The sequence below is a fragment of the Amia ocellicauda genome, unplaced genomic scaffold (genome assembly GCF_036373705.1).
Source record: "Amia ocellicauda isolate fAmiCal2 unplaced genomic scaffold, fAmiCal2.hap1 HAP1_SCAFFOLD_41, whole genome shotgun sequence".
Classification (NCBI taxonomy): Eukaryota; Metazoa; Chordata; class Actinopteri; order Amiiformes; family Amiidae; genus Amia; species Amia ocellicauda.
The window spans coordinates 130,001-153,204 of NW_027102981.1; the positions used below are offsets into that span (position 1 = coordinate 130,001).

The window sequence follows — 23,204 nt, forward strand, 5'->3', positions numbered from 1 at the left end:
GTCAAGCGCAATCTTGAGAAGGTGTGCATTTCAGTAAGGATTTCAATTGACATGCAGTATGAAACTGAAAGGAGGTTGCATCACTATGATGCATAACATTGCATGTATTGTATTTTCAAGTGTGTGCATTCATCCTGTTGTCATTTTGTTTTGAAAGCAGAAGAATCATTCAACAGGTTGCTGAGACAAATGTAAACCAGTAAAACATATGAAGAGAAACAAACCTTGAATATAAGTTCAGTTGTTTAAACATTTGACAAACTATGGTGAGGGGGTAAGAAAACATACAAATCCAGCAGCTCCTGTATTTCAATACACCAGAACCCAACATTATTGGCGAGTCGGGTAGTCCATCATCACAGTTCGAGGGCAGGCATCATTTCAGTAATTTCATCCCGTTGCATTCACATCCGTGCCTTGAATGAGATTGAATGTGATCTTTGCTCTCAAGTATGTTCCCAAGTTTTACACTTTCGTGCTTTGCATGAATGGGAATGGAACCGTGTGTGTTGAATGAGGCTCCTTGTGAGCACTGAACTTTGTCCGGTGGAGTTCCTTTTTGTGTTGCTGTAATTGTGTCATTTCTCGATGAGAAAGATTAGGCAACATTTAGTCACTTCTAGCCATGATGCTCAATTTATTTACGAATGTACCCTAGTTACTAGGGACCGTTTACGTTGGAGAACAAGATCTATTGTATGCCTGTGTATTTGGGGAAGTCAAATCTGAAATAATGATGAAATTGCGTGTATCCAAAGTTAAAACTCGTGATTTGTCGCCCTCTGGTGTGTAAAAGATGCAAAAGCTTACAGCACCTGGTATTCCCAGGTGGTCTCCCATACAAGTACTGACCAGGCCCAAGCCTCCTTAGCTTCCGAGATCGGACGAGATCGGGCGTATTCAGGCTAGTATGGCCGTAAGCCAGGGAGGCTGTCCCTGACGCTCTACTTAAAGGGAAGGCAATATCCGTTTCTGCCGTTCATACTTACAGTTGAACTGTCTCTCTACTCTAAAGCCCGGGACACACCAGCGCGCCGCAGACAGTCCCTGCTAACACGCCACGTTGTGGCAACATTGTGGCAACGTTGTGCGTTAGCTGGGGTGCCACACCAGACCGGAACTATATATTACAAAACGAACACATTGTCTTGATAAAACAGCTGTAATTGAGTGCCTGACACGCCAGTCAAGCGCAATCTTGAGAAGGTGTGCATTTCAGTAAGGATTTCAATTGACATGCAGTATGAAACTGAAAGGAGGTTGCATCACTATGATGCATAACATTGCATGTATTGTATTTTCAAGTGTGTGCATTCATCCTTTTGTCATTTTGTTTTGAAAGCAGAAGAATCATTCAACAGGTTGCTGAGACAAATGTAAACCAGTAAAACATATGAAGAGAAACAAACCTTGAATATAAGTTCAGTTGTTTAAACATTTGACAAACTATGGTGAGGGGGTAAGAAAACACACAAATCCAGCAGCTCCTGTATTTCAATACACCAGAACCCAATATTATTGGCGAGTCGGGTAGTCCATCATCACAGTTCGAGGGCAGGCATCATTTCAGTAATTTCATCCCGTTGCATTCACATCCGTGCCTTGAATGAGATTGAATGTGATCTTTGCTCTCAAGTATGTTCCCAAGTTTTACACTTTCGTGCTTTGCATGAATGGGAATGGAACCGTGTGTGTTGAATGAGGCTCCTTGTGAGCACTGATCTTTGTCCGGTGGAGTTCCTTTTTGTGTTGCTGTAATTGTGTCATTTCTCGATGAGAAAGATTAGGCAACATTTAGTCACTTCTAGCCATGATGCTCAATTTATTTACGAATGTACCCTAGTTACTAGGGACCGTTTACGTTGGAGAACAAGATCTATTGTATGCCTGTGTATTTGGGGAAGTCAAATCTGAAATAATGATGAAATTGCGTGTATCCAAAGTTAAAACTCGTGATTTGTCGCGCTCTGGTGTGTAAAAGATGCAAAAGCTTACAGCACCTGGTATTCCCAGGCGGTCTCCCATCCAAGTACTGACCAGGCCCGAGCCTGCTTAGCTTCCGAGATCGGACGAGATCGGGCGTATTCAGGCTAGTATGGCCGTAAGCCAGGGAGGCTGTCCCTGACGCTCTACTTAAAGGGATGGCAATATCCGTTTCTGCCGTTCATACTTACAGTTGAACTGTCTCTCTACTCTAAAGCCCGGGACACACCAGCGCGCCGCAGACAGTCCCTGCTAATATGCCACGTTGTGGCAACGTTGTGCGTTAGCTGGGGTGCCACACCAGACCGGAACTATATTTTACAAAACGAACACATTTGTCTTGATAAAACAGCTGTAATTGAGTGCCTGACACGCCAGTCAAGCGCAATCTTGAGAAGGTGTGCATTTCAGTAAGGATTTCAATTGACATGCAGTATGAAACTGAAAGGAGGTTGCATCACTATGATGCATAACATTGCATGTATTGTATTTTCAAGTGTGTGCATTCATCCTGTTGTCATTTTGTTTTGAAAGCAGAAGAATCATTCAACAGGTTGCTGAGACAAATGTAAACCAGTAAAACATATGAAGAGAAACAAACCTTGAATATAAGTTCAGTTGTTTAAACATTTGACAAACTATGGTGAGGGGGTAAGAAAACACACAAATCCAGCAGCTCCTGTATTTCAATACACCAGAACCCAATATTATTGGCGAGTCGGGTAGTCCATCATCACAGTTCGAGGGCAGGCATCATTTCAGTAATTTCATCCCGTTGCATTCACATCCGTGCCTTGAATGAGATTGAATGTGATCTTTGCTCTCAAGTATGTTCCCAAGTTTTACACTTTCGTGCTTTGCATGAATGGGAATGGAACCGTGTGTGTTGAATGAGGCTCCTTGTGAGCACTGATCTTTGTCCGGTGGAGTTCCTTTTTGTGTTGCTGTAATTGTGTCATTTCTCGATGAGAAAGATTAGGCAACATTTAGTCACTTCTAGCCATGATGCTCAATTTATTTACGAATGTACCCTAGTTACTAGGGACCGTTTACGTTGGAGAACAAGATCTATTGTATGCCTGTGTATTTGGGGAAGTCAAATCTGAAATAATGATGAAATTGCGTGTATCCAAAGTTAAAACTCGTGATTTGTCGCGCTCTGGTGTGTAAAAGATGCAAAAGCTTACAGCACCTGGTATTCCCAGGCGGTCTCCCATCCAAGTACTGACCAGGCCCGAGCCTGCTTAGCTTCCGAGATCGGACGAGATCGGGCGTATTCAGGCTAGTATGGCCTTAAGCCAGGGAGGCTGTCCCTGACGCTCTACTTAAAGGGATGGCAATATCCGTTTCTGCCGTTCATACTTACAGTTGAACTGTCTCTCTACTCTAAAGCCCGGGACACACCAGCGCGCCGCAGACAGTCCCTGCTAATATGCCACGTTGTGGCAACGTTGTGCGTTAGCTGGGGTGCCACACCAGACCGGAACTATATTTTACAAAACGAACACATTTGTCTTGATAAAACAGCTGTAATTGAGTGCCTGACACGCCAGTCAAGCGCAATCTTGAGAAGGTGTGCATTTCAGTAAGGATTTCAATTGACATGCAGTATGAAACTGAAAGGAGGTTGCATCACTATGATGCATAACATTGCATGTATTGTATTTTCAAGTGTGTGCATTCATCCTGTTGTCATTTTGTTTTGAAAGCAGAAGAATCATTCAACAGGTTGCTGAGACAAATGTAAACCAGTAAAACATATGAAGAGAAACAAACCTTGAATATAAGTTCAGTTGTTTAAACATTTGACAAACTATGGTGAGGGGGTAAGAAAACACACAAATCCAGCAGCTCCTGTATTTCAATACACCAGAACCCAATATTATTGGCGAGTCGGGTAGTCCATCATCACAGTTCGAGGGCAGGCATCATTTCAGTAATTTCATCCCGTTGCATTCACATCCGTGCCTTGAATGAGATTGAATGTGATCTTTGCTCTCAAGTATGTTCCCAAGTTTTACACTTTCGTGCTTTGCATGAATGGGAATGGAACCGTGTGTGTTGAATGAGGCTCCTTGTGAGCACTGAACTTTGTCCGGTGGAGTTCCTTTTTGTGTTGCTGTAATTGTGTCATTTCTCGATGAGAAAGATTAGGCAACATTTAGTCACTTCTAGCCATGATGCTCAATTTATTTACGAATGTACCCTAGTTACTAGGGACCGTTTACGTTGGAGAACAAGATCTATTGTATGCCTGTGTATTTGGGGAAGTCAAATCTGAAATAATGATGAAATTGCGTGTATCCAAAGTTAAAACTCGTGATTTGTCGCCCTCTGGTGTGTAAAAGATGCAAAAGCTTACAGCACCTGGTATTCCCAGGCGGTCTCCCATGCAAGTACTGACCAGGCCCGAGCCTGCTTAGCTTCCGAGATCGGACGAGATCGGGCGTATTCAGGCTAGTATGGCCGTAAGCCAGGAATGCTGACCCTGACGCTCTACTTAAAGGGAAGGCAATATCCGTTTCTGCCGTTCATACTTACAGTTGAACTGTCTCTCTACTCTAAAGCCCGGGACACACCAGCGCGCCGCAGACAGTCCCTGCTAACACGCCACGTTGTGGCAACATTGTGGCAACGTTGTGCGTTAGCTGGGGTGCCACACCAGACCGGAACTTTATTTTACAAAACGAACACATTGTCTTGATAATACAGCTGTAATTGAGTGCCTGACACGCCAGTCAAGCGCAATCTTGAGAAGGTGTGCATTTCAGTAAGGATTTCAATTGACATGCAGTATGAAACTGAAAGGAGGTTGCATCACTATGATGCATAACATTGCATGTATTGTATTTTAAAGTGTTTGCATTCATCCTGTTGTCATTTTGTTTTGAAAGCAGAAGAATCATTCAACAGGTTGCTGAGACAAATGTAAACCAGTAAAACATATGAAGAGAAACAAACCTTGAATATAAGTTCAGTTGTTTAAACATTTGACAAACTATGGTGAGGGGGTAAGAAAACACACAAATCCAGCAGCTCCTGTATTTCAATACACCAGAACCCAATATTATTGGCGAGTCGGGTAGTCCATCATCACAGTTCGAGGGCAGGCATCATTTCAGTAATTTCATCCCGTTGCATTCACATCCGTGCCTTGAATGAGATTGAATGTGATCTTTGCTCTCAAGTATGTTCCCAAGTTTTACACTTTCGTGCTTTGCATGAATGGGAATGGAACCGTGTGTGTTGAATGAGGCTCCTTGTGAGCACTGAACTTTGTCCGGTGGAGTTCCTTTTTGTGTTGCTGTAATTGTGTCATTTCTCGATGAGAAAGATTAGGCAACATTTAGTCACTTCTAGCCATGATGCTCAATTTATTTACGAATGTACCCTAGTTACTAGGGACCGTTTACGTTGGAGAACAAGATCTATTGTATGCCTGTGTATTTGGGGAAGTCAAATCTGAAATAATGATGAAATTGCGTGTATCCAAAGTTAAAACTCGTGATTTGTCGCCCTCTGGTGTGTAAAAGATGCAAAAGCTTACAGCACCTGGTATTCCCAGGCGGTCTCCCATCCAAGTACTGACCAGGCCCGAGCCTGCTTAGCTTCTGAGATCGGACGAGATCGGGCGTATTCAGGCTAGTATGGCCGTAAGCCAGGGAGGCTGTCCCTGACGCTCTACTTAAAGGGAAGGCAATATCCGTTTCTGCCGTTCATACTTACAGTTGAACTGTCTCTCTACTCTAAAGCCCGGGACACACCAGCGCGCCGCAGACAGTCCCTGCTAACACGCCACGTTGTGGCAACATTGTGGCAACGTTGTGCGTTAGCTGGGGTGCCACACCAGACCGGAACTATATATTACAAAACGAACACATTGTCTTGATAAAACAGCTGTAATTGAGTGCCTGACACGCCAGTCAAGCGCAATCTTGAGAAGGTGTGCATTTCAGTAAGGATTTCAATTGACATGCAGTATGAAACTGAAAGGAGGTTGCATCACTATGATGCATAACATTGCATGTATTGTATTTTCAAGTGTGTGCATTCATCCTGTTGTCATTTTGTTTTGAAAGCAGAAGAATCATTCAACAGGTTGCTGAGACAAATGTAAACCAGTAAAACATATGAAGAGAAACAAACCTTGAATATAAGTTCAGTTGTTTAAACATTTGACAAACTATGGTGAGGGGGTAAGAAAACATACAAATCCAGCAGCTCCTGTATTTCAATACACCAGAACCCAACATTATTGGCGAGTCGGGTAGTCCATCATCACAGTTCGAGGGCAGGCATCATTTCAGTAATTTCATCCCGTTGCATTCACATCCGTGCCTTGAATGAGATTGAATGTGATCTTTGCTCTCAAGTATGTTCCCAAGTTTTACACTTTCGTGCTTTGCATGAATGGGAATGGAACCGTGTGTGTTGAATGAGGCTCCTTGTGAGCACTGAACTTTGTCCGGTGGAGTTCCTTTTTGTGTTGCTGTAATTGTGTCATTTCTCGATGAGAAAGATTAGGCAACATTTAGTCACTTCTAGCCATGATGCTCAATTTATTTACGAATGTACCCTAGTTACTAGGGACCGTTTACGTTGGAGAACAAGATCTATTGTATGCCTGTGTATTTGGGGAAGTCAAATCTGAAATAATGATGAAATTGCGTGTATCCAAAGTTAAAACTCGTGATTTGTCGCGCTCTGGTGTGTAAAAGATGCAAAAGCTTACAGCACCTGGTATTCCCAGGCGGTCTCCCATCCAAGTACTGACCAGGCCCGAGCCTGCTTAGCTTCCGAGATCGGACGAGATCGGGCGTATTCAGGCTAGTATGGCCGTAAGCCAGGGAGGCTGTCCCTGACGCTCTACTTAAAGGGATGGCAATATCCGTTTCTGCCGTTCATACTTACAGTTGAACTGTCTCTCTACTCTAAAGCCCGGGACACACCAGCGCGCCGCAGACAGTCCCTGCTAATATGCCACGTTGTGGCAACGTTGTGCGTTAGCTGGGGTGCCACACCAGACCGGAACTATATTTTACAAAACGAACACATTTGTCTTGATAAAACAGCTGTAATTGAGTGCCTGACACGCCAGTCAAGCGCAATCTTGAGAAGGTGTGCATTTCAGTAAGGATTTCAATTGACATGCAGTATGAAACTGAAAGGAGGTTGCATCACTATGATGCATAACATTGCATGTATTGTATTTTCAAGTGTGTGCATTCATCCTGTTGTCATTTTGTTTTGAAAGCAGAAGAATCATTCAACAGGTTGCTGAGACAAATGTAAACCAGTAAAACATATGAAGAGAAACAAACCTTGAATATAAGTTCAGTTGTTTAAACATTTGACAAACTATGGTGAGGGGGTAAGAAAACACACAAATCCAGCAGCTCCTGTATTTCAATACACCAGAACCCAATATATTGGCGAGTCGGGTAGTCCATCATCACAGTTCGAGGGCAGGCATCATTTCAGTAATTTCATCCCGTTGCATTCACATCCGTGCCTTGAATGAGATTGAATGTGATCTTTGCTCTCAAGTATGTTCCCAAGTTTTACACTTTCGTGCTTTGCATGAATGGGAATGGAACCGTGTGTGTTGAATGAGGCTCCTTGTGAGCACTGATCTTTGTCCGGTGGAGTTCCTTTTTGTGTTGCTGTAATTGTGTCATTTCTCGATGAGAAAGATTAGGCAACATTTAGTCACTTCTAGCCATGATGCTCAATTTATTTACGAATGTACCCTAGTTACTAAGGACCGTTTACGTTGGAGAACAAGATCTATTGTATGCCTGTGTATTTGGGGAAGTCAAATCTGAAATAATGATGAAATTGCGTGTATCCAAAGTTAAAACTCGTGATTTGTCGCCCTTTGGTGTGTAAAAGATGCAAAAGCTTACAGCACCTGGTATTCCCAGGCGGTCTCCCATCCAAGTACTGACCAGGCCCGAGCCTGCTTAGCTTCCGAGATCGGACGAGATCGGGCGTATTCAGGCTAGTATGGCCGTAAGCCAGGGAGGCTGTCCCTGACGCTCTACTTAAAGGGATGGCAATATCCGTTTCTGCCGTTCATACTTACAGTTGAACTGTCTCTCTACTCTAAAGCCCGGGACACACCAGCGCGCCGCAGACAGTCCCTGCTAATATGCCACGTTGTGGCAACGTTGTGCGTTAGCTGGGGTGCCACACCAGACCGGAACTATATTTTACAAAACGAACACATTTGTCTTGATAAAACAGCTGTAATTGAGTGCCTGACACGCCAGTCAAGCGCAATCTTGAGAAGGTGTGCATTTCAGTAAGGATTTCAATTGACATGCAGTATGAAACTGAAAGGAGGTTGCATCACTATGATGCATAACATTGCATGTATTGTATTTTCAAGTGTGTGCATTCATCCTGTTGTCATTTTGTTTTGAAAGCAGAAGAATCATTCAACAGGTTGCTGAGACAAATGTAAACCAGTAAAACATATGAAGAGAAACAAACCTTGAATATAAGTTCAGTTGTTTAAACATTTGACAAACTATGGTGAGGGGGTAAGAAAACACACAAATCCAGCAGCTCCTGTATTTCAATACACCAGAACCCAATATTATTGGCGAGTCGGGTAGTCCATCATCACAGTTCGAGGGCAGGCATCATTTCAGTAATTTCATCCCGTTGCATTCACATCCGTGCCTTGAATGAGATTGAATGTGATCTTTGCTCTCAAGTATGTTCCCAAGTTTTACACTTTCGTGCTTTGCATGAATGGGAATGGAACTGTGTGTGTTGAATGAGGCTCCTTGTGAGCACTGATCTTTGTCCGGTGGAGTTCCTTTTTGTGTTGCTGTAATTGTGTCATTTCTCGATGAGAAAGATTAGGCAACATTTAGTCACTTCTAGCCATGATGCTCAATTTATTTACGAATGTACCCTAGTTACTAGGGACCGTTTACGTTGGAGAACAAGATCTATTGTATGCCTGTGTATTTGGGGAAGTCAAATCTGAAATAATGATGAAATTGCGTGTATCCAAAGTTAAAACTCGTGATTTGTCGCGCTCTGGTGTGTAAAAGATGCAAAAGCTTACAGCACCTGGTATTCCCAGGCGGTCTCCATTCCAAGTACTGACCAGGCCCGAGCCTGCTTAGCTTCCGAGATCGGACGAGATCGGGCGTATTCAGGCTAGTATGGCCGTAAGCCAGGGAGGCTGTCCCTGACGCTCTACTTAAAGGGATGGCAATATCCGTTTCTGCCGTTCATACTTACAGTTGAACTGTCTCTCTACTCTAAAGCCCGGGACACACCAGCGCGCCGCAGACAGTCCCTGCTAATATGCCACGTTGTGGCAACGTTGTGCGTTAGCTGGGGTGCCACACCAGACCGGAACTATATTTTACAAAACGAACACATTTGTCTTGATAAAACAGCTGTAATTGAGTGCCTGACACGCCAGTCAAGCGCAATCTTGAGAAGGTGTGCATTTCAGTAAGGATTTCAATTGACATGCAGTATGAAACTGAAAGGAGGTTGCATCACTATGATGCATAACATTGCATGTATTGTATTTTCAAGTGTGTGCATTCATCCTGTTGTCATTTTGTTTTGAAAGCAGAAGAATCATTCAACAGGTTGCTGAGACAAATGTAAACCAGTAAAACATATGAAGAGAAACAAACCTTGAATATAAGTTCAGTTGTTTAAACATTTGACAATCTATGGTGAGGGGGTAAGAAAACACACAAATCCAGCAGCTCCTGTATTTCAATACACCAGAACCCAATATTATTGGCGAGTCGGGTAGTCCATCATCACAGTTCGAGGGCAGGCATCATTTCAGTAATTTCATCCTGTTGCATTCACATCCGTGCCTTGAATGAGATTCAATGTGATCTTTGCTCTCAAGTATGTTCCCAAGTTTTACACTTTCGTGCTTTGCATGAATGGGAATGGAACCGTGTGTGTTGAATGAGGCTCCTTGTGAGCACTGATCTTTGTCCGGTGGAGTTCCTTTTTGTGTTGCTGTAATTGTGTCATTTCTCGATGAGAAAGATTAGGCAACATTTAGTCACTTCTAGCCATGATGCTCAATTTATTTACGAATGTACCCTAGTTACTAGGGACCGTTTACGTTGGAGAACAAGATCTATTGTATGCCTGTGTATTTGGGGAAGTCAAATCTGAAATAATGATGAAATTGCGTGTATCCAAAGTTAAAACTCGTGATTTGTCGCGCTCTGGTGTGTAAAAGATGCAAAAGCTTACAGCACCTGGTATTCCCAGGCGGTCTCCCATCCAAGTACTGACCAGGCCCGAGCCTGCTTAGCTTCCGAGATCGGACGAGATCGGGCGTATTCAGGCTAGTATGGCCGTAAGCCAGGGAGGCTGTCCCTGACGCTCTACTTAAAGGGATGGCAATATCCGTTTCTGCCGTTCATACTTACAGTTGAACTGTCTCTCTACTCTAAAGCCCGGGACACACCAGCGCGCCGCAGACAGTCCCTGCTAATATGCCACGTTGTGGCAACGTTGTGCGTTAGCTGGGGTGCCACACCAGACCGGAACTATATTTTACAAAACGAACACATTTGTCTTGATAAAACAGCTGTAATTGAGTGCCTGACACGCCAGTCAAGCGCAATCTTGAGAAGGTGTGCATTTCAGTAAGGATTTCAATTGACATGCAGTATGAAACTGAAAGGAGGTTGCATCACTATGATGCATAACATTGCATGTATTGTATTTTCAAGTGTGTGCATTCATCCTGTTGTCATTTTGTTTTGAAAGCAGAAGAATCATTCAACAGGTTGCTGAGACAAATGTAAACCAGTAAAACATATGAAGAGAAACAAACCTTGAATATAAGTTCAGTTGTTTAAACATTTGACAAACTATGGTGAGGGGGTAAGAAAACACACAAATCCAGCAGCTCCTGTATTTCAATACACCAGAACCCAATATTATTGGCGAGTCGGGTAGTCCATCATCACAGTTCGAGGGCAGGCATCATTTCAGTAATTTCACCCCGTTGCATTCACATCCGTGCCTTGAATGAGATTGAATGTGATCTTTGCTCTCAAGTATGTTCCCAAGTTTTACACTTTCGTGCTTTGCATGAATGGGAATGGAACCGTGTGTGTTGAATGAGGCTCCTTGTGAGCACTGATCTTTGTCCGGTGGAGTTCCTTTTTGTGTTGCTGTAATTGTGTCATTTCTCGATGAGAAAGATTAGGCAACATTTAGTCACTTCTAGCCATGATGCTCAATTTATTTACGAATGTACCCTAGTTACTAGGGACCGTTTACGTTGGAGAACAAGATCTATTGTATGCCTGTGTATTTGGGGAAGTCAAATCTGAAATAATGATGAAATTGCGTGTATCCAAAGTTAAAACTCGTGATTTGTCGCGCTCTGGTGTGTAAAAGATGCAAAAGCTTACAGCACCTGGTATTCCCAGGCGGTCTCCCATCCAAGTACTGACCAGGCCCGAGCCTGCTTAGCTTCCGAGATCGGACGAGATCGGGCGTATTCAGGCTAGTATGGCCGTAAGCCAGGGAGGCTGTCCCTGACGCTCTACTTAAAGGGATGGCAATATCCGTTTCTGCCGTTCATACTTACAGTTGAACTGTCTCTCTACTCTAAAGCCCGGGACACACCAGCGCGCCGCAGACAGTCCCTGCTAATATGCCACGTTGTGGCAACGTTGTGCGTTAGCTGGGGTGCCACACCAGACCGGAACTATATTTTACAAAACGAACACATTTGTCTTGATAAAACAACTGTAATTGAGTGCCTGACACGCCAGTCAAGCGCAATCTTGAGAAGGTGTGCATTTCAGTAAGGATTTCAATTGACATGCAGTATGAAACTGAAAGGAGGTTGCATCACTATGATGCATAACATTGCATGTTTTGTATTTTCAAGTGTGTGCATTCATCCTGTTGTCATTTTGTTTTGAAAGCAGAAGAATCATTCAACAGGTTGCTGAGACAAATGTAAACCAGTAAAACATATGAAGAGAAACAAACCTTGAATATAAGTTCAGTTGTTTAAACATTTGACAAACTATGGTGAGGGGGTAAGAAAACACACAAATCCAGCAGCTCCTGTATTTCAATACACCAGAACCCAATATTATTGGCGAGTCGGGTAGTCCATCATCACAGTTCGAGGGCAGGCATCATTTCAGTAATTTCATCCCGTTGCATTCACATCCATGCCTTGAATGAGATTCAATGTGATCTTTGCTCTCAAGTATGTTCCCAAGTTTTACACTTTCGTGCTTTGCATGAATGGGAATGGAACCGTGTGTGTTGAATGAGGCTCCTTGTGAGCACTGAACTTTGTCCGGTGGAGTTCCTTTTTGTGTTGCTGTAATTGTGTCATTTCTCGATGAGAAAGATTAGGCAACATTTAGTCACTTCTAGCCATGATGCTCAATTTATTTACAAATGTACAATAGTTACTAGGGACCGTTTACGTTGGAGAACAAGATCTATTGAATGCCTGTGTATTTGGGGAAGTCAAATCTGAAATAATGATGAAATTGCGTGTATCCAAAGTTAAAACTTGTGATTTGTCGCCCTTTGGTGTGTAAAAGATGCAAAAGCTTACAGCACCTGGTATTCCCAGGCGGTCTCCCATCCAAGTACTGACAAGGCCCGAGCCTGCTTAGCTTCCGAGATCGGACGAGATCGGGCGTATTCAGGCTAGTATGGCCGTAAGCCAGGGAGGCTGTCCCTGACGCTCTACTTAAAGGGAAGGCAATATCCGTTTCTGCCGTTCATACTTACAGTTGAACTGTCTCTCTACTCTAAAGCCCGGGACACACCAGCGCGCCGCAGACAGTCCCTGCTAACACGAAACGTTGTGGCAACATTGTGGCAACGTTGTGCGTTAGCTGGGGTGCCACACCAGACCGGAACTATATATTACAAAACGAACACATTGTCTTGATAAAACAGCTGTAATTGAGTGCCTGACACGCCAGTCAAGCGCAATCTTGAGAAGGTGTGCATTTCAGTAAGGATTTCAATTGACATGCAGTATGAAACTGAAAGGAGGTTGCATCACTATGATGCATAACATTGCATGTATTGTATTTTCAAGTGTGTGCATTCATCCTGTTGTCATTTTGTTTTGAAAGCAGAAGAATCATTCAACAGGTTGCTGAGACAAATGTAAACCAGTAAAACATATGAAGAGAAACAAACCTTGAATATAAGTTCAGTTGTTTAAACATTTGACAAACTATGGTGAGGGGGTAAGAAAACACACAAATCCAGCAGCTCCTGTATTTCAATACACCAGAAGCCAATATTATTGGCGAGTCGGGTAGTCCATCATCACAGTTCGAGGGCAGGCATCATTTCAGTAATTTCATCCCGTTGCATTCACATCCGTGCCTTGAATGAGATTCAATGTGATCTTTGCTCTCAAGTATGTTCCCAAGTTTTACACTTTCGTGCTTTGCATGAATGGGAATGGAACCGTGTGTGTTGAATGAGGCTCCTTGTGAGCACTGAACTTTGTCCGGTGGAGTTCCTTTTTGTGTTGCTGTAATTGTGTCATTTCTCGATGAGAAAGATTAGGCAACATTTAGTCACTTCTAGCCATGATGCTCAATTTATTTACAAATGTACACTAGTTACTAGGGACCGTTTACGTTGGAGAACAAGATCTATTGTATGCCTGTGTATTTGGGGAAGTCAAATCTGAAATAATGATGAAATTGCGTGTATCCAAAGTTAAAACTTGTGATTTGTCGCCCTTTGGTGTGTAAAAGATGCAAAAGCTTACAGCACCTGGTATTCCCAGGCGGTCTCCCATCCAAGTACTGACCAGGCCCGAGCCTGCTTAGCTTCCGAGATCGGACGAGATTGGGCGTATTCAGGCTAGTATGGCCGTAAGCCAGGGAGGCTGTCCCTGACGCTCTACTTAAAGGGAAGGCAATATCCGTTTCTGCCGTTCATACTTACAGTTGAACTGTCTCTCTACTCTAAAGCCCGGGACACACCAGCGCGCCGCAGACAGTCCCTGCTAACACGCCACGTTGTGGCAACATTGTGGCAACGTTGTGCGTTAGCTGGGGTGCCACACCAGACCGGAACTATATATTACAAAACGAACACATTGTCTTGATAAAACAGCTGTAATTGAGTGCCTGACACGCCAGTCAAGCGCAATCTTGAGAAGGTGTGCATTTCAGTAAGGATTTCAATTGACATGCAGTATGAAACTGAAAGGAGGTTGCATCACTATGATGCATAACATTGCATGTATTGTATTTTCAAGTGTTTGCATTCATCCTGTTGTCATTTTGTTTTGAAAGCAGAAGAATCATTCAACAGGTTGCTGAGACAAATGTAAACCAGTAAAACATATGAAGAGAAACAAACCTTGAATATAAGTTCAGTTGTTTAAACATTTGACAAACTATGGTGAGGGGGTAAGAAAACACACAAATCCAGCAGCTCCTGTATTTCAATACACCAGAACCCAATATTATTGGCGAGTCGGGTAGTCCATCATCACAGTTCGAGGGCAGGCATCATTTCAGTAATTTCATCCCGTTGCATTCACATCCGTGCCTTGAATGAGATTGAATGTGATCTTTGCTCTCAAGTATGTTCCCAAGTTTTACACTTTCGTGCTTTGCATGAATGGGAATGGAACCGTGTGTGTTGAATGAGGCTCCTTGTGAGCACTGAACTTTGTCCGGTGGAGTTCCTTTTTGTGTTGCTGTAATTGTGTCATTTCTCGATGAGAAAGATTAGGCAACATTTAGTCACTTCTAGCCATGATGCTCAATTTATTTACGAATGTACCCTAGTTACTAGGGACCGTTTACGTTGGAGAACAAGATCTATTGTATGCCTGTGTATTTGGGGAAGTCAAATCTGAAATAATGATGAAATTGCGTGTATCCAAAGTTAAAACTCGTGATTTGTCGCCCTCTGGTGTGTAAAAGATGCAAAAGCTTACAGCACCTGGTATTCCCAGGCGGTCTCCCATCCAAGTACTGACCAGGCCCGAGCCTGCTTAGCTTCCGAGATCGGACGAGATCGGGCGTATTCAGGCTAGTATGGCCGTAAGCCAGGGAGGCTGTCCCTGACGCTCTACTTAAAGGGAAGGCAATATCCGTTTCTGCCGTTCATACTTACAGTTGAACTGTCTCTCTACTCTAAAGCCCGGGACACACCAGCGCGCCGCAGACAGTCCCTGCTAACACGCCACGTTGTGGCAACATTGTGGCAACGTTGTGCGTTAGCTGGGGTGCCACACCAGACCGGAACTATATATTACAAAACGAACACATTGTCTTGATAAAACAGCTGTAATTGAGTGCCTGACACGCCAGTCAAGCGCAATCTTGAGAAGGTGTGCATTTCAGTAAGGATTTCAATTGACATGCAGTATGAAACTGAAAGGAGGTTGCATCACTATGATGCATAACATTGCATGTAGTGTATTTTCAAGTGTGTGCATTCATCCTGTTGTCATTTTGTTTTGAAAGCAGATGAATCATTCAACAGGTTGCTGAGACAAATGTAAACCAGTAAAACATATGAAGAGAAACAAACCTTGAATATAAGTTCAGTTGTTTAAACATTTGACAAACTATGGTGAGGCGGTAAGAAAACACACAAATCCAGCAGCTCCTGTATTTCAATACACCAGAACCCAATATTATTGGCGAGTCGGGTAGTCCATCATCACAGTTCGAGGGCAGGCATCATTTCAGTAATTTCATCCCGTTGCATTCACATCCGTGCCTTGAATGAGATTGAATGTGATCTTTGCTCTCAAGTATGTTCCCAAGTTTTACACTTTCGTGCTTTGCATGAATGGGAATGGAACCGTGTGTGTTGAATGAGGCTCCTTGTGAGCACTGAACTTTGTCCGGTGGAGTTCCTTTTTGTGTTGCTGTAATTGTGTCATTTCTTGATGAGAAAGATTAGGCAACATTTAGTCACTTCTAGCCATGATGCTCAATTTATTTACGAATGTACCCTAGTTACTAGGGACCGTTTACGTTGGAGAACAAGATCTATTGTATGCCTGTGTATTTGGGGAAGTCAAATCTGAAATAATGATGAAATTGCGTGTATCCAAAGTTAAAACTCGTGATTTGTCGCCCTTTGGTGTGTAAAAGATGCAAAAGCTTACAGCACCTGGTATTCCCAGGCGGTCTCCCATCCAAGTACTGACCAGGCCCGAGCCTGCTTAGCTTCCGAGATCGGACGAGATCGGGCGTATTCAGGCTAGTATGGCCGTAAGCCAGGGAGGCTGTCCCTGACGCTCTACTTAAAGGGAAGGCAATATCCGTTTCTGCCGTTCATACTTACAGTTGAACTGTCTCTCTACTCTAAAGCCCGGGACACACCAGCGCGCCGCAGACAGTCCCTGCTAACACGAAACGTTGTGGCAACATTGTGGCAACGTTGTGCGTTAGCTGGGGTGCCACACCAGACCGGAACTATATATTACAAAACGAACACATTGTCTTGATAAAACAGCTGTAATTGAGTGCCTGACATGCCAGTCAAGCGCAATCTTGAGAAGGTGTGCATTTCAGTAAGGATTTCAATTGACATGCAGTATGAAACTGATAGGAGGTTGCATCACTATGATGCATAACATTGCATGTATTGTATTTTCAAGTGTGTGCATTCATCCTGTTGTCATTTTGTTTTGAAAGCAGAAGAATCATTCAACAGGTTGCTGAGACAAATGTAAACCAGTAAAACATATGAAGAGAAACAAACCTTGAATATAAGTTCAGTTGTTTAAACATTTGACAAACTATGGTGAGGGGGTAAGAAAACACACAAATCCAGCAGCTCCTGTATTTCAATACACCAGAAGCCAATATTATTGGCGAGTCGGGTAGTCCATCATCACAGTTCGAGGGCAGGCATCATTTCAGTAATTTCATCCCGTTGCATTCACATCCGTGCCTTGAATGAGATTCAATGTGATCTTTGCTCTCAAGTATGTTCCCAAGTTTTACACTTTCGTGCTTTGCATGAATGGGAATGGAACCGTGTGTGTTGAATGAGGCTCCTTGTGAGCACTGAACTTTGTCCGGTGGAGTTCCTTTTTGTGTTGCTGTAATTGTGTCATTTCTCGATGAGAAAGATTAGGCAACATTTAGTCACTTCTAGCCATGATGCTCAATTTATTTACAAATGTACACTAGTTACTAGGGACCGTTTACGTTGGAGAACAAGATCTATTGTATGCCTGTGTATTTGGGGAAGTCAAATCTGAAATAATGATGAAATTGCGTGTATCCAAAGTTAAAACTTGTGATTTGTCGCCCTTTGGTGTGTAAAAGATGCAAAAGCTTACAGCACCTGGTATTCCCAGGCGGTCTCCCATCCAAATACTGACCAGGCCCGAGCCTGCTTAGCTTCCGAGATCGGACGAGATTGGGCGTATTCAGGCTAGTATGGCCGTAAGCCAGGGAGGCTGTCCCTGACGCTCTACTTAAAGGGAAGGCAATATCCGTTTCTGCCGTTCATACTTACAGTTGAACTGTCTCTCTACTCTAAAGCCCGGGACACACCAGCGCGCCGCAGACAGTCCCTGCTAACACGCCACGTTGTGGCAACATTGTGGCAAAGTTGTGCGTTAGCTGGGGTGCCACACCAGACCGGAACTATATATTACAAAACGAACACATTGTCTTGATAAAACAGCTGTAATTGAGTGCCTGACACGCCAGTCAAGCGCAATCTTGAGAAGGTGTGCATTTCAGTAAGGATTTCAATTGACATGCAGTATGAAACTGAAAGGAGGTTGCATCACTATGATGCATAACATTGCATGTATTGTATTTTCAAGTGTTTGCATTCATCCTGTTGTCATTTTGTTTTGAAAGCAGAAGAATCATTCAACAGGTTGCTGAGACAAATGTAAACCAGTAAAACATATGAAGAGAAACAAACCTTGAATATAAGTTCAGTTGTTTAAACATTTGACAAACTATGGTGAGGGGGTAAGAAAACACACAAATCCAGCAGCTCCTGTATTTCAATACACCAGAACCCAATATTATTGGCGAGTCGGGTAGTCCATCATCACAGTTCGAGGGCAGGCATCATTTCAGTAATTTCATCCCGTTGCATTCACATCCGTGCCTTGAATGAGATTGAATGTGATCTTTGCTCTCAAGTATGTTCCCAAGTTTTACACTTTCGTGCTTTGCATGAATGGGAATGGAACCGTGTGTGTTGAATGAGGCTCCTTGTGAGCACTGAACTTTGTCCGGTGGAGTTCCTTTTTGTGTTGCTGTAATTGTGTCATTTCTCGATGAGAAAGATTAGGCAACATTTAGTCACTTCTAGCCATGATGCTCAATTTATTTACGAATGTACCCTAGTTACTAGGGACCGTTTACGTTGGAGAACAAGATCTATTGTATGCCTGTGTATTTGGGGAAGTCAAATCTGAAATAATGATGAAATTGCGTGTATCCAAAGTTAAAACTCGTGATTTGTCGCCCTCTGGTGTGTAAAAGATGCAAAAGCTTACAGCACCTGGTATTCCCAGGCGGTCTCCCATCCAAGTACTGACCAGGCCCGAGCCTGCTTAGCTTCCGAGATCGGACGAGATCGGGCGTATTCAGGCTAGTATGGCCGTAAGCCAGGGAGGCTCTCCCTGACGCTCTACTTAAAGGGAAGGCAATATCCGTTTCTGCCGTTCATACTTACAGTTGAACTGTCTCTCTACTCTAAAGCCCGGGACACACCAGCGCGCCGCAGACAGTCCCTGCTAACACGCCACGTTGTGGCAACATTGTGGCAACGTTGTGCGTTAGCTGGGGTGCCACACCAGACCGGAACTATATATTACAAAACGAACACATTGTCTTGATAAAACAGCTGTAATTGAGTGCCTGACACGCGAGTCAAGCGCAATCTTGACAAGGTGTGCATTTCAGTAAGGATTTCAATTGACATGCAGTATGAAACTGAAAGGAGGTTGCATCACTATGATGCATAACATTGCATGTATTGTATTTTCAAGTGTGTGCATTCATCCTGTTGTCATTTTGTTTTGAAAGCAGAAGAATCATTCAACAGGTTGCTGAGACAAATGTAAACCAGTAAAACATATGAAGAGAAACAAACCTTGAATATAAGTTCAGTTGTTTAAACATTTGACAAACTATGGTGAGGGGGTAAGAAAACATACAAATCCAGCAGCTCCTGTATTTCAATACACCAGAACCCAACATGATTGGCGAGTCGGGTAGTCCATCATCACAGTTCGATGGCAGGCATCATTTCAGTAATTTCATCCCGTTGCATTCACATCCGTGCCTTGAATGAGATTGAATGTGATCTTTGCTCTCAAGTATGTTCCCAAGTTTTACACTTTCTTGCTTTGCATGAATGGGAATGGAACCGTGTGTGTTGAATGAGGCTCCTTGTGAGCACTGAACTTTGTCCGGTGGAGTTCCTTTTTGTGTTGCTGTAATTGTGTCATTTCTTGATGAGAAAGATTAGGCAACATTTAGTCACTTCTAGCCATGATGCTCAATTTAGTTACGAATGTACCCTAGTTACTAGGGACCGTTTACGTTGGAGAACAAGATCTATTGTATGCCTGTGTATTTGGGGAAGTCAAATCTGAAATAATGATGAAATTGTGTGTATCCAAAGTTAAAACTCGTGATTTGTCGCCCTCTGGTGTGTAAAAGGTGCAAAAGCTTACAGCACCTGGTATTCCCAGGCGGTCTCCCATCCAAGTGCTGACCAGGCCCGAGCCTGCTTGGCTTCCGAGATCGGACGAGATCGGGCGTATTCAGGCTAGAATGGCCATAAGCCAGGGAGGCTGTTCCTGACGCTCTACTTAAAGGGAAGGCAATATCCGTTTCTGCCGTTCATACTTACAGTTGAACTGTCTCTCTACTCTAAAGCCCGGGACACACCAGCGCGCCGCAGACTGTCCCTGCTAACACGCCACGTTGTGGCAACGTTGTGCGTTAGCTGGGGTGCCACACCAGACCGGAACTATATTTTACAAAACGAACACATTGTCTTGATAAAACAGCTGTAATTGAGTGCCTGTCACGCCAGTCAAGCGCAATCTTGAGAAGGTGTGCATTTCAGTAAGGATTTCAATTGACATGCAGTATGAAACTGAAAGGAGGTTGCATCACTATGATGCATAACATTGCATGTAGTGTATTTTCAAGTGTGTGCATTCATCCTGTTGTCATTTTGTTTTGAAAGCAGATGAATCATTCAACAGGTTGCTGAGACTAATGTAAACCAGTAAAACATATGAAGAGAAACAAACCTTGAATATAAGTTCAGTTGTTTAAACATTTGACAAACTATGGTGAGGGGGTAAGAAAACACACAAATCCAGCAGCTCCTGTATTTCAATACACCAGAACCCAATATTATTGGCGAGTCGGGTAGTCCATCATCACAGTTCGAGGGCAGGCATCATTTCAGTAATTTCATCCCGTTGCATTCACATCCGTGCCTTGAATGAGATTGAATGTGATCTTTGCTCTCAAGTACGTTCCCAAGTTTTACACTTTCGTGCTTTGCATGAATGGGAATGGAACCGTGTGTGTTGAATAAGGCTCCTTGTGAGCACTGAACTTTGTCCGGTGGAGTTCCTTTTTGTGTTGCTGTAATTGTGTCATTTCTTGATGAGAAAGATTAGGCAACATTTAGTCACTTCTAGCCATGATGCTCAATTTATTTACGAATGTACCCTAGTTACTAGGGACCGTTTACGTTGGAGAACAAGATCTATTGTATGCCTGTGTATTTGGGGAAGTCAAATCTGAAATAATGATGAAATTGCGTGTATCCAAAGTTAAAACTCGTGATTTGTCGCCCTCTGGTGTGTAAAAGATGCAAAAGCTTACAGCACCTGGTATTCCCAGGCGGTCTCCCATCCAAGTACTGACCAGGCCCGAGCCCGCTTGGCTTCCGAGATCTGATGAGATCGGGCGTATTCAGGCTAGTATGGCCGTAAGCCAGGGAGGCTGTCCCTGACGCTCTACTTAAAGGGAAGGCAATATCCGTTTCTGCCGTTCATACTTACAGTTGAACTGTCTCTCTACTCTAAAGCCCGGGACACACCAGCGCACCGCAGACAGTCCCTGCTAACATGCCACGTTGTGGCAACGTTGTGCGTTAGCTGGGGTGCCACACCAGACCGGAACTATATTTTACAAAACGAACACATTGTCTTGATAATACAGCTGTAATTGTGTGCCTGACACGCCAGTCAAGCGCAATCTTGAGAAGGTGTGCATTTCAGTAAGGATTTCAATTGACATGCAGTATGAAACTGAAAGGAGGTTGCATCACTATGATGCATAACATTGCATGTATTGTATTTTCAAGTGTGTGCATTCATCCTGTTGTCATTTTGTTTTGAAAGCAGAAGAATCATTCAACAGGTTGCTGAGACAAATGTAAACCAGTAAAACATATGAAGAGAAACAAACCTTGAATATAAGTTCAGTTGTTTAAACATTTGACAAACTATGGTGAGGGGTTAAGAAAACACACAAATCCAGCAGCTCCTGTATTTCAATACACCAGAACCCAATATTATTGGCGAGTCGGGTAGTCCATCATCACAGTTCGAGGGCAGGCATCATTTCAGTAATTTCATCCCGTTGCATTCACATCCGTGCCTTGAATGAGATTGAATGTGATCTTTGCTCTCAAGTATGTTCCCAAGTTTTACACTTTCGTGCTTTGCATGAATGGGAATGGAACCGTGTGTGTTGAATGAGGCTCCTTGTGAGCACTGAACTTTGTCCGGTGGAGTTCCTTTTTGTGTTGCTGTAATTGTGTCATTTCTCGATGAGAAAGATTAGGCAACATTTAGTCACTTCTAGCCATGATGCTCAATTTATTTACGAATGTACCCTAGTTACTAGGGACCGTTTACGTTGGAGAACAAGATCTATTGTATGCCTGTGTATTTGGGGAAGTCAAATCTGAAATAATGATGAAATTGCGTGTATCCAAAGTTAAAACTCGTGATTTGTCGCCCTCTGGCGTGTAAAAGATGCAAAAGCTTACAGCACCTGGTATTCCCAGGCGGTCTCCCATCCAAGTACTGACCAGGCCCGAGCCTGCTTAGCTTCCGAGATCGGACGAGATCGGGCGTATTCAGGCTAGTATGTCCGTAAGCCAGGGAGGCTGTCCCTGACGCTCTACTTAAAGGGAAGGCAATATCCGTTTCTGCCGTTCATACTTACAGTTGAACTGTCTCTCTACTCTAAAGCCCGGGACACACCAGTGCGCCGCAGACAGTCCCTGCTAACATGCCACGTTGTGGCAACATTGTGGCAACGTTGTGCGTTAGCTGGGGTGCCACACCAGACCGGAACTATATATTACAAAACGAACACATTGTCTTGATAAAACAGCTGTAATTTAGTGCCTGACACGCCAGTCAAGCGCAATCTTGAGAAGGTGTGCATTTCAGTAAGGATTTCAATTGACAAGCAGTATGAAACTGAAAGGAGGTTGCATCACTATGATGCATAACATTGCATGTATTGTATTTTCAAGTGTGTGCATTCATCCTGTTGTCATTTTGTTTTGAAAGCAGAAGAATCATTCAACAGGTTGCTGAGACAAATGTAAACCAGTAAAACATATGAAGAGAAACAAACCTTGAATATAAGTTCAGTTGTTTAAACATTTGAGAAAGTATGGTGAGGGGGTAAGAAAACATACAAATCCAGCAGCTCCTGTATTTCAATACACCAGAACCCAATATTATTGGCGAGTCGGGTAGTCCATCATCACAGTTCGAGGGCAGGCATCATTTCAGTAATTTCATCCCGTTGCATTCACATCCGTGCCTTGAATGAGATTGAATGTGATCTTTGCTCTCAAGTATGTTCCCAAGTTTTACACTTTCGTGCTTTGCATGAATGGGAATGGAACCGTTTGTGTTGAATGAGGCTCCTTGTGAGCACTGAACTTTGTCCGGTGGAGTTCCTTTTTGTGTTGCTGTAATTGTGTCATTTCTCGATGAGATAGATTAGGCAACATTTAGTCACTTCTAGCCATGATGCTCAATTTATTTACGAATGTACCCTAGTTACTAGGGACCGTTTACGTTGGAGAACAAGATCTATTGTATGCCTGTGTATTTGGGGAAGTCAAATCTGAAATAATGATGAAATTGCGTGTATCCAAAGTTAAAACTCGTGATTTGTCGCCCT

The 23,204-nt window shown here is 43.4% G+C and overlaps 19 non-coding genes across 19 annotated transcripts; all 19 read right to left on the minus strand.

The window, feature by feature from the left end:
* Positions 1-803: 803 nt before the first annotated feature.
* On the minus strand, positions 804-922 carry LOC136735246 (5S ribosomal RNA). The gene has a single exon (XR_010810865.1). It is a non-coding gene; the product is annotated as a 5S ribosomal RNA (ribosomal RNA).
* Positions 923-1,988: 1,066 nt separating this feature from the next.
* LOC136735178 (5S ribosomal RNA) lies at positions 1,989-2,107 on the minus strand. The gene has a single exon (XR_010810799.1). It is a non-coding gene; the product is annotated as a 5S ribosomal RNA (ribosomal RNA).
* A 1,056-nt stretch (positions 2,108-3,163) lies between these two features.
* LOC136735159 (5S ribosomal RNA) lies at positions 3,164-3,282 on the minus strand. Its single transcript, XR_010810781.1, has one exon. It is a non-coding gene; the product is annotated as a 5S ribosomal RNA (ribosomal RNA).
* A 1,056-nt stretch (positions 3,283-4,338) lies between these two features.
* On the minus strand, positions 4,339-4,457 carry LOC136735860 (5S ribosomal RNA). The gene has a single exon (XR_010811386.1). It is a non-coding gene; the product is annotated as a 5S ribosomal RNA (ribosomal RNA).
* Positions 4,458-5,523: 1,066 nt separating this feature from the next.
* Positions 5,524-5,642, minus strand: LOC136735997 (5S ribosomal RNA). Its single transcript, XR_010811523.1, has one exon. It is a non-coding gene; the product is annotated as a 5S ribosomal RNA (ribosomal RNA).
* A 1,066-nt stretch (positions 5,643-6,708) lies between these two features.
* Positions 6,709-6,827, minus strand: LOC136735189 (5S ribosomal RNA). The gene has a single exon (XR_010810810.1). It is a non-coding gene; the product is annotated as a 5S ribosomal RNA (ribosomal RNA).
* A 1,055-nt stretch (positions 6,828-7,882) lies between these two features.
* LOC136735201 (5S ribosomal RNA) lies at positions 7,883-8,001 on the minus strand. The gene has a single exon (XR_010810821.1). It is a non-coding gene; the product is annotated as a 5S ribosomal RNA (ribosomal RNA).
* Positions 8,002-9,057: 1,056 nt separating this feature from the next.
* Positions 9,058-9,176, minus strand: LOC136735325 (5S ribosomal RNA). The gene has a single exon (XR_010810942.1). It is a non-coding gene; the product is annotated as a 5S ribosomal RNA (ribosomal RNA).
* A 1,056-nt stretch (positions 9,177-10,232) lies between these two features.
* LOC136735212 (5S ribosomal RNA) lies at positions 10,233-10,351 on the minus strand. The gene has a single exon (XR_010810832.1). It is a non-coding gene; the product is annotated as a 5S ribosomal RNA (ribosomal RNA).
* A 1,056-nt stretch (positions 10,352-11,407) lies between these two features.
* Positions 11,408-11,526, minus strand: LOC136735223 (5S ribosomal RNA). The gene has a single exon (XR_010810843.1). It is a non-coding gene; the product is annotated as a 5S ribosomal RNA (ribosomal RNA).
* Positions 11,527-12,582: 1,056 nt separating this feature from the next.
* Positions 12,583-12,701, minus strand: LOC136735167 (5S ribosomal RNA). Its single transcript, XR_010810789.1, has one exon. It is a non-coding gene; the product is annotated as a 5S ribosomal RNA (ribosomal RNA).
* Positions 12,702-13,767: 1,066 nt separating this feature from the next.
* LOC136735139 (5S ribosomal RNA) lies at positions 13,768-13,886 on the minus strand. Its single transcript, XR_010810762.1, has one exon. It is a non-coding gene; the product is annotated as a 5S ribosomal RNA (ribosomal RNA).
* Positions 13,887-14,952: 1,066 nt separating this feature from the next.
* LOC136735235 (5S ribosomal RNA) lies at positions 14,953-15,071 on the minus strand. Its single transcript, XR_010810855.1, has one exon. It is a non-coding gene; the product is annotated as a 5S ribosomal RNA (ribosomal RNA).
* A 1,066-nt stretch (positions 15,072-16,137) lies between these two features.
* On the minus strand, positions 16,138-16,256 carry LOC136735247 (5S ribosomal RNA). Its single transcript, XR_010810866.1, has one exon. It is a non-coding gene; the product is annotated as a 5S ribosomal RNA (ribosomal RNA).
* A 1,066-nt stretch (positions 16,257-17,322) lies between these two features.
* On the minus strand, positions 17,323-17,441 carry LOC136735302 (5S ribosomal RNA). Its single transcript, XR_010810920.1, has one exon. It is a non-coding gene; the product is annotated as a 5S ribosomal RNA (ribosomal RNA).
* A 1,066-nt stretch (positions 17,442-18,507) lies between these two features.
* LOC136735259 (5S ribosomal RNA) lies at positions 18,508-18,626 on the minus strand. Its single transcript, XR_010810877.1, has one exon. It is a non-coding gene; the product is annotated as a 5S ribosomal RNA (ribosomal RNA).
* A 1,066-nt stretch (positions 18,627-19,692) lies between these two features.
* Positions 19,693-19,811, minus strand: LOC136735389 (5S ribosomal RNA). Its single transcript, XR_010810998.1, has one exon. It is a non-coding gene; the product is annotated as a 5S ribosomal RNA (ribosomal RNA).
* Positions 19,812-20,866: 1,055 nt separating this feature from the next.
* Positions 20,867-20,985, minus strand: LOC136735892 (5S ribosomal RNA). The gene has a single exon (XR_010811419.1). It is a non-coding gene; the product is annotated as a 5S ribosomal RNA (ribosomal RNA).
* Positions 20,986-22,040: 1,055 nt separating this feature from the next.
* On the minus strand, positions 22,041-22,159 carry LOC136735118 (5S ribosomal RNA). The gene has a single exon (XR_010810741.1). It is a non-coding gene; the product is annotated as a 5S ribosomal RNA (ribosomal RNA).
* Between the last annotated feature and the right edge of the window lie 1,045 nt (positions 22,160-23,204).